Source organism: Electrona antarctica (genome assembly GCF_951216825.1).
Source record: "Electrona antarctica genome assembly, chromosome: 10".
Lineage (NCBI taxonomy): Eukaryota > Metazoa > Chordata > Actinopteri > Myctophiformes > Myctophidae > Electrona > Electrona antarctica.
Genome location: NC_136791.1, coordinates 43750887 through 43762130, shown reverse-complemented (window position 1 = coordinate 43762130; position 11244 = coordinate 43750887).

The window sequence follows — 11244 nt, the reverse complement described above, 5'->3', positions numbered from 1 at the left end:
AAGTCCCAGCTGGGGGCTATCCTTTTAACAACCATTGTACTATATCTGACCGTACTATTTACAAATCTGTTAATAAAGTATTCAGTCAATAAATCAATCAATTGTCAATTATTTTATTTCAAAACTAGAACTATAACTAAAAATACATCGCATGGATGCACCTGGGACGTATCCTCAGTGATGTATCCTGAGGTCAACAGGGTTTCGGGTCTACCAACATCATATCCCTCACTCAGGCGACCCAGCCGGGGTTGATCAAATCCCGATTTACGTCTCAGTAGCTACCCTCGATCAGTCCATCAGGGAATGAGCAAGGCCACACAATCCGTTGCTCCGGAACTACTCTGCCAGGACTGGGAGGTACCATTCTGGCGCGTGGAAGGACTATAGGCTCTGTGGGTTGAGTCCTGTCCGGCCCCTCCTACGTCTCACCAGGTCCACTCCTGCTCTCACCAGGCCCAGGACCTGCACCAGATTCCCAGCACCAGGCACTTCATTCAGGAGTGGTGGATTATAAAAGTGTAGAAAAGACAAGTGTGCTCCTCAAAACATAGTAGTGAAAATAGTAAAATATTTTATTTTTATTTAACCTTTATTTAACCAGTAAAAACACATTGAGACTGCATCTCTTTTACAAGTGGGAACTGGCCAAGAGGCAGAAATAAAATTACACTTCAATACCACATCGTCAATGTTACATTTTGGACCAGCAAATACAACATCCAGAATACATCTTACAGTACCTATGAATAAATACAAAAAGTCCCCAGTCCTACTATTTAGTAGCAGGGCAAAATACACAATCTACACTATCTGAACCAATAAATAAATAGGCATGAACATAGGCTAGTACATATCCAAACATGTGCAGGTGTTGGACTGTACATCAAAGATGATCCTTTTGAAACTTCTCAAGGGAACTTTCAAAGCCAATTTTAGTCTGGACTGTAGATCATTCCACGACCAGGGGCCAAAAAAGGCCAGAAATTTTTTACCCCCCTCGGATTTGAATGCTGGTACTACACACCGCAGCCAAGCATTTGACCTGAGGTTTAGGCCGTTTTGGACCAAGTTGAATTTGGATGAAATGTAAGACGGCAGGTCACCAACCAGCACATCAGGAGCAATTAGGGGTTCAGTATCTTGCCCAAGGACATGTAGACAGGAGGAGCCGGGATTCGAACCGCCGACCCACGGTTAATTGGATGACCTGCTCTACCTCCTGAGCCACATAGTATTGTGTTGCTTATTGCTTTGTGTTCCTTTTTGGTCCTGATGCAATCTGGCTGTGGGCTGATTGCCAGTAATCACCTTGATCGTCTCGTGGGCGTGTCCTTCTGACCGTGGGGATCTGATCAACCACCACGGATTGGTCACCTGGGCCGTTGCCATGACGACGGCCTGACCAGCTGCATTGGTGCTCCAGTGGTAAATTAACTAAGTGCATTTACTCACGCACTGTAGCCCCCTTTCTGAAACCAGCTCCTCGCCACTCGCCCTACACACTTGCCCTTGATATGCGCGTTCACGCGATGCTGCGCCATATTAAGTGTCGTCCGAAACCAAGCAGCCTTGAGTGGAAGTGGCTTATAAAGCCCTCAAGAGCGAGTCTGTGTCGATCTAGACTCGATTGCCTTGTGCAGCCCTGCTCTCTGTCTGCATGGAAACCGTGACCTACAAATGTAAGTACCACCACAAATAAATGATAAATAAACTCCTCCTAAACAATCTTCATCTGATGCAGAATAAACAACGCTCCAACTGATGTTCACAAGGGCTCTTTATTTACCCCACCGTGAAAAAACTATAAATGAAACCACACAAACAAAACAACTTTTAACACAATGATTTATAAACACCATGGATGTATATGACATGTCATTTTTGACAGTCACGCTGTATTTCCTTTTTCCATATTAATGAAATCCACATAACACAATGGCATGATGGTAACCATGGCAACGGATGGTGTCTGTTTCCTGTTTCTACAAGGAGGGCGAGTGTATTTCCAAACAGTTTTTTATACCCAGCACCCTAATCAAGGGAACTTGATTCAGCTGGAAGGGACACTTCCTGAAGAGGGAACCTCCCAAGAGCACTTCAAGTCAAGGGACTGGTTTCAGAAAGGGCCTAGGTCTACTTAAGTACAATAGAGGGTATGCGCATGCTTAAAGTGAATGTCACATCGAGTGGCAAATCGAGTGGCAAAGCAACATGCAAAGTGAGTTTAACATTGTTTAATGTTGTTTAATGCAATCAGACTTTTCTGTTTGGATGCATGGGTTGTCATTTGTCAAGGCCAGAAAGTAGTTTTTTGCCACTCAGTAGGCATTCCTGCATAACCTCCAGGTTTGATGATGATGTCACGCACATACCCTCTATTTGGAGGTGTTTGTACTTAAAACATTCCCAAATACTTACTTACTTCTACTCCACTACATCTCAGTGCCTGAATTTGTATTTTTTACTCCACTACAATTATTTGAAAACTAGTTACTACTAGAGTTTTTAATTTATATTATTATATTATTGTAGATCAGAGAATTAAGTCTCCAGAACAGAACTACAATATTATAACTCCATGGAGCCAACTCACTGACACCATCTGCTGGACACAATGATAAGTGCATCCAAATACTAGTACTGTACATTTGTATGGCTTTATTAATGTTCTGATGAATTGAATATGAAGGACCGCAATGGAAACAACAAGCCATAGTGCTTTATTGGGTTTTAAATCCTGTAATCTTGTATTGTATTGAACTTGACTCTACTTTGCTATACACTATAAGTATTCAATCTGATTTAATTAGGCTGGTACTTTTCCATTCAATATCGCTACACTTGGTCTAACGATAAATGTGTTCATGTCAAGATACGGGTTTTTCTAGTATGTGTTCAAATATAATGTCTGTGTTTGCCAGAAAATCACCATGTTTACTTATTTATATCCATTGTAACGTCGAAACCATATATATTAGACGTTACTGGTTACCGACAGCCAGCATGATAATAATAATAATAATAAAGCTTTATTTATATCCATTGTAACGTCGAAACCATATATATTAGACGTTACTGGTTACCGACAGCCAGCTTGATGATGATAATAATAATAATAATAAAGCTTTATTTATATAGCACCTTTCAAAACAGCGTTACAAAGTGCTTTACAAAATAAACAATAATAGTAAAACATCACACAGAACAGGAAACTTTAAAACAATACAAAAAAGTAATTAAAATACAAGAAAACAAACAATTAGTTGGACAATACTAAGAAGCTGTGGCAGAGAAACAATCAGTAAAACACAATGTTGTTATGACGTGTGCTCCAGAAACTGATCCAATTTAACTGATTTGACTGATTTAACTGATTCTATTGCTCTGATCTGAGCAATATAAAACTGTCCCACAGTGTAGTACGTCTGTATCTAATAGAAAAATGTCCCACAGTGTAGTACGTCTGTATCTAATAGAAAACTGTCCCACAGTGTAGTACGTCTGTAGTACGTCTGCCCCCCCGAACCTCAAATGACGTCACAGTGTAGGCTCCAGAGTAATCTAGTAAGAGAGTGGTGACACGCTTTGATCTCGCCGCAAAGCGGGTGCCTATGGGCGATAGTTCCAAACATTGCTCCTATGGCTGGAACTATTACATTGAGATAGAATGAGCACTTCCGCATTCCATTGTTACAATGAGAGTCAACGGGAGTGTCATTACTCTCTTATTCGATTACTCTGGTAGGCTCTACAGAGCCAAACCGACTTTTATTCGGCTCTAAATTAGGAGTATGAATCGGCCCTTACAGTAAACAACGTTTTCAGAACACCACAAAGTTGGTACGGTGACTTTAAAATAAAATACACCATGAAATAAAATACACCCTACAATAAAATACACCCTACAATAAAATACACCATAGAATACAATACACCCTACAATAAAATACATCATTGGCCCAGCCTGTAACAGGAACATCTGTTACACATGTCATAAAAAAGAGTACATGAAAAAAATACATACAGTAAAAATCACACCCGTGCGAAGTGAGGGGCGCTCTTATCATCGGACATCATCTCATCCCGACCAATCACAATCTGCGTCCTAACCTTCGTCATCAGTGTGTGTGTTTACACAAACACTCTAAATTCACCCTTCATTGTCGATGTGAATGTAATGTTTGTGTTGACAAAGTTATTGCACACAAGCCAAACGCTGGATATGGGAGGGGCTAGCGCCCGTCAGAAAAATAGAATAAGACTGTATGATAACTGCCAAATTATAGAATACAATAATCAAGTATATAAAAAAACAAGAATCAAAAACATCATCATCATCAGTCTTGATGGAAAGTCATTTATGATACATAATTATCAATGTGTGGAGTGGAGGTTTGTGGAAATCTGTCTAGAATAATCTAACCTAGCCTCGGAATTTGCAGTGTCCGACTCAAGGCCGGACACTGCACTCCCTGTGGGGGTGTGTGGAACGCCTGTGTCAAAATTAGAAGTCAGTGGGGCGAAGAGTTCTCGAGTTACGTGGATTACAGACGTGCGTACACACGTGCACACACAGAGACGTAGACGTGCGTACACACATGCACACACAGAGACGTGGTGCATTTATTATAGGATATATATTTGTTTCCCTGGACTGGAGCGAGAAACAATTCTACTGGAACAAAATATGTTCAGCTGGAGGTCAGGGGTCAAACCCCATCAATCTGGAGGTCAGAGGTCAAACCCTATATCAATCTGGAGGTCAGGGGTCAAACCCTATCAATCTGGAGGTCTTTAGAACATAAAGGTTTGATTGACAGATTGTCACTGTGCTTCTTATATACATCATCACCCGTTTCGACTGGTATCAATGGACAAGACCGCAGTTATCAGTTAGGATCAGTACGATTGTTTCGAGCTAGTATGGGCATGCTCTGCCGACCCAACGGCTCAGTCGGTAGTTCTCCGTGATTATTTCGCTTGATTATCACTGATGTCCTGACGGAGGCGCGCCGTGTCTGGTGGCCTTGAGCTACGTGAGGCACCGCCGAGCGAGGCGCTAGCCGAGCGAGTCGCCGTGCCGAGCGTTGCGAAGGCCACCAGACCCGACTCAGCGCCGTCCGAGTTACGTCCCGATAGGCAGAGAATAGTATATATTAGTAGCCCCATAGTTTCCGTCAATAGTTGGAAATGACACGTCCACCAGGGGGAAACCTTGACCAGGCTATGGTGAGTATGCCAGTATGGCCATACTGGGCCCATAAGATGCATGATAAACGGACATACTGGGCCCATAAGATTGTTAACTGTCGAATCGGCTAACATCATCAGGATGATGTCATGATGAGTCACTCCAAATATGGAGTCCATGATGTCAGACGTACTGACGACGTTGGTAACCATGACAACCTGGACTCACTGAGACATGTGGAGTGGCGACCTGATGTGACCCTCGCTCGCATCGAGACTCTATCTCTGCTCACACAGAAACACTGAGGAGCCAAAGTCCACCAACCAGAACCCAACACAGAGAGGTTCAGTGGACGTGTTCTGGAAGGTGTACAGGTGGGTCAGAGAAGGACAGAGTCCCAGCGGGACGGTCCAGATACACTGCTACTCTGCAGACCCTGTCCTTACTGTCCTCACGGTCAGCATCCACTGCTGCTCTGTTGGAGCGTCTAGAGCAGGGGTGTCAAACTAATTTTGGGGCAAGGGCCACATTGCGCGAAAGGTGACTTGATGAGGGCCGCGGCCAGTTGCAGCTTACGTGCGTTGACTTACACAGTTGTCACTTGGCTTTGTTTTCTAGACTGTTTATTGACATAAATTGACTTTATTTGTATTACAGTTGCAGGCTACAAGACGTTTGGTATGAGATGTGGAAAAAGACCCAATAAACCACTCGAAAATCATTATTTTATCAAAAATATCCAAAATGGCAAATTGACATGTAGCCATCATGAAATCTGACACTTTGCATCTCTTTGCTTTGACTATCGTGTGTAAGTAGACTATATTCCTCACTTGGTAAGGGAAATGAAACTCTACTGAGCTGTAACAACTATGGTTAGCCTCTCCATGTCCTGCTGTATCAGAGTGTGAGGAGAGTAATCCACAACAACTCAACTAGTAGTTGAATAGACTGTTAACAAGCCCATCAGTGACAACATTCCGCACCTGGGCAGAGACAAAGCCTTCTACAGCAGGGCCATTAGCGGGGCAGGTGGGGGAGGGGGAGTAGCAGCGTTGTGTACATGTGCACGCGCACACACACACACGCATGCACCCACACACACCCGCATGCACCCACACACACCCGCATGCGCACACACACACACACACATGTGCGCGCACGCACACACACACACACACACACACACACACCCACGCGCGCGTGAGCGAACACACAAACACATTTGCACCCAGTCTCTCTCACACACACATGTGAGCGCGTGCACACACACACACACACACACACACACACACACACACACCTGCTGCGATCACACCAGGTACGTCATCGGACATATCCCATTCATTTTCAATTATATAATGTAATAATCAGGTTTTAACAGCCGAGACACCAGCCATTTCAAAGCATGTGTATGTTGTGTGCGTATGGAAAGATCCAATTGATTGAATTGACCAGGTGTGTCGATAAGCCCTGCATACCGACCAAACTACACCAGGCTTTTCAAAGTGTGCATATAAGTTGCGCGCGTACAGTGCGTTTGGAAAGATTCCATTGATATCAATGATACCAGCTACACCAGGTGTGCGGATGTGCGAGCCCTGCATACACAGGCTTTACAATAGGACTGATCTGAAAGTGCATGTGTGCGTATATCCTATGTTATACACGCACATGTGCTTTGAAAAGCCTGGTGTACAGTAGCTTGACCGTTAGCAGACTTTAAAATAGGACTGGATCTAAATGTGTGTAAGTTACACGCGCTTTGAAAAGCCTGGTGTAGCTCGGCCGTAAGTGCATGTGTATGCGCTTTGAACAGCCTGCGTATGTTGTGCATTGGAAAGATCCAATTGACATCAACTAGAGGTCACATCTAGTAACACCTCTTTTGAACAATCAAAATGGCTAACAGTATATAGGCTCATGTGGCAAAAACGTTATACAAAGCTCAGCCGATCACAGCACAAAGTGACAAGGAAAGGCAATTGTATGTATTATTGGATAGAGTCGATAGAGATATTGTTAGTAGCTAGAGTAATGAGTACAATATCTAAAAAAATCTAATCTGGGGGGACAGTGATTCTCCTGGACTAGAAAGGTGCTGTGTGAAATGCTGACGGTGGATGTTGCAGTATGGTTCCATTGAAAAGAACGTTCTTCGGTCCAGAGGATATTGACACAGGTGAGGTCAGTGCTGTTGTTAACAGTACGAGGAGCCACTCAAGCGTGGTTCAGCCAGGACACCTGTTCAAATCTGGATTCCATTATGTCTCTCCCTTCTCTCAACCTTGGTTTCCTGTCCATACTCTATACTATCTATTCTAATCTAATAATAAACATCACACTTGTGTGAAGTGAGGGGTGCCTTTTTGTCTTTGTTTCTTTCCTCTATCCATCTTGGCTTGTTTCTTGTATGACACAAAGTTCTATACTACCAATAACATGAGACAGAACATCCAAAACTAGAAAAAGTGCTCCTCGAAGCACAGGCACAATCTTAGCCAATCAGGATGGAATATGTGTAAAGTGAGGGGCGCTCTTATTATACATAATCATACATCAGCTCATGAACAACTGAATGTATGTGATTGGTTAGCCGATTTTGCTCGTCTACGACGTAAATTTGAATATGACCTAAATTTTCCCTTCATTGTCAATGGCATTTAATGTTTGGTTTGCCACAAACTTATGTCATATTTAGAAAATTTGAAAATGACCTAATTTCTCCAATTCATTATCAATGGCAAATATGAGATGTGTGTGGACAAAAGCTGTATATACTGTAGGAGGGGCTAGAAAATCATACTTGTTTGAAGTTAGGGGCGCTCTTATAATCATACAACAAATTCCGTGCTCAGCCAATCAAATCATCACTATGGGGTACACACAGACACACAAAACTGGGCATAGGAGAAATCGGACAGATCTGTATTGATCACATGACTACAGAGATACTGTACACCGATTTGCATGATGTTTGGACAAAATCCATAGGAATAATATTGGCCTCATGGTGGCGCCATAACAGGCCGATATCATCGGGCAGAGGTGTGTACAGTTTCACGTTGATCTGGCCAACGGTGCCGTAGATTAGCTGCTCGGACGGACTGACGGACGGACAGACAGAGACACACTGACAGACATGACGTGACATAAATGGTGTGTGGACAAAACCTCTATATCTCAATAATAATAACTAGAAAAGTGTGGTTGTGCCGCAGTCGCTTACATAGGTCCCTCCCTCATTTGAGAACGCTTGAATAGTTTGGTCTTCTGCCCCTGCAAGGGAATTTATGTCTTTATAAACGATTGTAAAACAGATTGGTTACGTAACCAACAACAGCCAATTAGCTACTACAAACGTTATGCAAAGCTCAGCCAATCACAGCGGAAGTTAGGTAAGTTACTCCAGAAAGAGAATAAAGTGTGACAAATAACTATAGTTCGGTTAACCACACTAATAATAATAAACAAACAAATAAACAAACAAAACAAGATAGAGTCTAATATATAGAATCTAACGATGTCGTTCCCATTTGGATCTGGGACTTCATGAGGCCAGCCAGTGATGTATCTATGACTTCATGAGGCCAGCCAGTGATGTATCTATGACTTCATGAGGCCAGCCAGTGATGTATCTATATGACTTCATGAGGCCAGCCAGTGATGTATCTATATGACTTCATGAGGCCAGCCAGTGATGTATCTATATGACTTCATGAGGCCAGCCAGTGATGTATCTACAGTATATGACTCCCATTTTGGTCCCGATTGTGAGTTCCCAACTGACTTCCATTGTGTAAAACTAGAGGTTCCTTCTGCTACGCGCCCCTCGCATCTAGTTTGCATCGTTCCCAAGTAGGCCGGTGGCCGACGGGCACAGGTCTGGTATAGATTATAAAGTGACACATTTAAAAGAATCACACTTGTGTGAAGTGAGGGGCACCCACTGTATTTATATCAGCTACATGACATCTTACATCGTCATTTAGTGCTCTAAACAAACATTACAGTCCATAGACTTGGATGGCAAACGATTAAAGTCATAAGTGCTCTAAACAAACATTAAAGTCCATAGACTTGGCTGGCACTCTAAGTGCTCTAAACAAACATTAAAGTCCATAGACTTGGCTGGCACTCTAAGTGTTCTAAACAAACATTAAAGTCCATAGACTTGGCTGGCACTCTAAGTGCTCTAAACAAACATTAAAGTCCATAGACTTGGCTGGCACTCTAAGTGCTCTAAACAAACATTAAAGTCCATAGACTTAGTGCTCTAAACAAATATTGTAATAACCTCAAAGTCCATAGACTTGGCTGGCAAACGATTTAAGTCATAAGTGCTCTCAACTAACATTAAAAATCGCACGTGTGAAGTGAGGCGCACTCTTATCATCATACATCATCATACATCATCTCATTCTGGCCAATCACATTTCCGTCTTCACCTTTCTGCCCTCACTTATATCTTCAATATTGCTCAGCCAATCAAATAATCGCTATGGGGTGATCAGCCAATCACAAGCCATTATATATATATGTTTTTTACACAAACCGGGAAAGCTGGGCATAGGAGGGGCTAGCGCCCCTTAAAAATCCTATAGACTTGGCTGCCATATGACGTAATCTTCCAAAGCCATGCACTGGAGGGACGGACTAGCACCCCTCAAAAAATATAAAACATGCAGGAAAAGAATAAATGGAGGGACTTCCTTGGTCTAATGACAGCATGGACAGTCTTTTTCCTCATCGTGTTCCTCTGTCGTTTTCAGGCTAGCTGCTCCTGCTCATGTCCATGTTCCTTGTCCCGCGCCGGCTTTCCCACACAGCATGGGCAATCGTCGCCATCCTCGTGTTCTTCTTCTTCTTCTTCTTCTATGTCTTCTTCGTCTTTTTCGTCTTCGCAAACGTTACTCATTTCCTCATCCTGTTTTCTCCTGATCGAAGCCTGGGTATTGTGAACTTCCTTGATGTGCATCAGGTGTTTCGAGAGTTCTGAACACCTGTTAGTAAAATCTTCATTTAACTTTCTACTTTTGCCCAGCTCATTATGGGTTTGGTCCACTTCGTCCTGGAGCGACCTTTCTTTCTGATAGCTATCACTGAGGACCCTCTTGTGCTCATCCTTCAACAACTTTTCCTGTTCAAGCCACTCCTTCCTGTGCTGTTCCCATTTCTTTTTCTTCTCATCCATAGACTTCCTGAGTTTTAGAATCTCTTCATCCTTCTTAGAAGATGACTCTTTGAGGGAAGCGATCTCTGCGTCCCTCTCAGAAACAGTCTCTTTGAGGCCGGTGATTTCTACCTTGTTCTTAGACAGAGTCTCTTTGAGCTCAGTGTTCTCTTCCTCCTTTTTCGTCAGACTCTCATTGAGGTCAGCAACTTCTAAAGTGAGGGCAGTGTTTTCTTCTTCCTTCTCAGCCAGATTTGCTTCAAGGTCTTTGATCTCTTCCTCCCTCTTAGTCAGATTCCCTTTGAGGTCCTTGTTCTCTTTATTGAGGGTGGTGTTTGCTTCTTCCTGCTCAGCCATACTGTTTTTGAGGGCCGCAATCTCTTCTTCCCTCTCGGCCAATGTCTGTTTGGTTTCTTTGAGGGCCGCTTTGTCTTTCTCCAAGAGTTTAATCTTTTGCTCTGCAGTGTACAAGTCTTCCACCAATTTCTTCTTCTGCTTAGCCAGTTTATTTTTAAAATCTTTCTGCATTTGGGCTTTCTCATCTACGCTGTCCCCCGTATTGATATTGAACTCTTCTCTCATTTTGATTAGCTCCTCCTGATGCTGTGACTTCAAATCTGCCACCTCGCTTTTCAGGTCTTTCACCTTTTCTTTATTTTTTGAATTTCTAGACTCTAATTCAGCTCTTGTTGAGTCCATTTTCTCTTGCATTGCTATTTCCTTCTCATTCATCTTATGCATCGCATCTTCCACTTCTTGTAACATTCTGTCTTTCTCGTCAGTCCAGATAGGCTCTTCACCCTCTTCTTTAATTTCTCTTTTCACAGGCCTCTTCTCCAGTGTTTCCTTATACTCTGGTTCTGCTCCGTCTTGTGGC